The sequence below is a fragment of the Podarcis melisellensis genome, assembly GCF_964234715.1.
Source record: "Podarcis melisellensis genome assembly, chromosome: 8".
NCBI lineage: Eukaryota > Metazoa > Chordata > Lepidosauria > Squamata > Lacertidae > Podarcis > Podarcis melisellensis.
The window spans coordinates 67,935,865-67,937,786 of NC_138540.1; positions in this window are offsets into that span (position 1 = coordinate 67,935,865).

Genomic DNA, 1,922 nt, shown 5'->3' on the forward strand with positions numbered 1-1,922 from the left:
GGCCATCCAACCTCTGTTTAAAACCCTCCACTTTCCAAGGTAGTCCATTTCACCATCCAACAGCTCTTACTGCCAGAAAGCTATTTTCACCCATGTACGCAGCCACACACTTTCTAGAGCAGAAAGTGAAGGGACATGAATCGTTGTCTGTTTGCTCTTCACGCTTGTATCAAACTCATCTTTCAAAGTGGCTTACTTGGAGCCATCCAGTAAGACTAATTGGCAGCGCACTCAGGATAAATACATGCAATACATAACTCACATATGGGATTTGCTGGCAGACAATGCTCTTGTGTCTTAAAAAAATAGGATGCATCAGCCTGTCAGTGGGTCCTGATGAGCGCTGCAACAAAATGTTGCTGCATGGAATGCTCCTGTTCAGTGTGCCAGCCAGCCAGCCATGCTTTCCTCCACAGCTTTCCATTACAGTCCCCTTGCCACCCAGTTCCCCTTCCTCTCCCAACAGCAGGTCAGCATTGCCTAACTATTGAGTATGTGCAACCTTAGTGGGCTTTTCCCGAAATAATTTTTTCCTGCTTCCATGATTTTTTGGCTCACAGGACCCTGCTTGTCCCTCACCTCTCTTTCGTGTGTGTGGACTGCCCTGAGACCTCTGGGTATAGGGTGGTATATAAATAATAATAATAATAATAATAATAATAATAATAATAATAATAATAATTGCTAAGTAAGTATTGGCACTCCCACCTGAATATCAGAAATAGAGGAAATAGTTGGCCACAGTACAATAGAGGCATGTCCATTAAGGGCAAATGGGATACTGCCTCACCAACCTTTGTCTGCCCTCAGCCAACTCCCCGCCTTCTGGCTTTCTCTCTTTTTACCAATACAGAGGGTGCTCCTCTTTAATTTTAACGTTGAACTTATAGAATTTCTCAGAGAGGAGGGTGCATACAGAACTATAAGGCTCTGCCTGTTGTTGGCTCTGGCGCCATCTACTGTTCATCTCCCTGCTTCCCACCGTACCAATCTCAATAGGCTCTAGCTACTACTACAGAACGTCTCTATTCCATTATAGGCAGTACAAAAAAGAAAGACCCCTGGATGGTTAAGTTCAGTCAAAGGCAACTCTGGGGTTGCGGCACACATCTTGCTTCAGGCCAAGGGAGCCGGCGTTTGCCCACAGACAACTTTCCGGGTCATATGGCCAGCATGACTAAACCGCTTCTGGCAGTATATGTCCCTGATAGGGAAGTTGTCCGCAACTCCACCACCACAGAAGCTGTCCTTTCAATGCTCAGAAACACTGATTCTCTGCAAAATAGCAGATTGAGAAAGCACAATAGCAGGTTGAAATATTGCAACAAACAAAACCTCTCCCCGCGCTCCAGTATGCCTGCAGAACTGCCTGATTTTTTGAACCATGATGCCACACAGGCTCTCTCTGTGTTGGAGAGCATGGGGGGAAACAGGGAAGCAGGGAGAAGATGCTTCGTCCTTCGGGATGCTGAAACCAAACAGAATGGCAACTGAATTTTGTATCAGCAACAGAACAGCACCCTGCGTTGCACCTGGGGGCAGCAAGCAAGCTTGGAGGGTGCAGGGCAAGACATGTGGCACACAAATCTCCAACACCTTGTTGCCACTTCCTTGCCAACAGCACCTTCTGCCAGAGGCAGCACTCGCCCTCCACTGTCTAATGGTAGGACCAGCTCTAATTGTCTCTTCCAGTGTAAGTGATTTCACAGCCTATCTAGGGGTAGTAGCCAACTAATGCATCCCGTAAGTGCAAGGATTTACTCTGGTTCCTCCTCTCTTCCGCCTGCACACTACCTACATCTGCTGTAGGAGTTTCTCCCAACCTTCCATAGCAGATTTGGGGAGAGTTCCACTGTACAAGCATAAACTCCTGCGCAGATGAGAGGCATTCATTGGATACTGCCCTACCTATTTTTCCACCA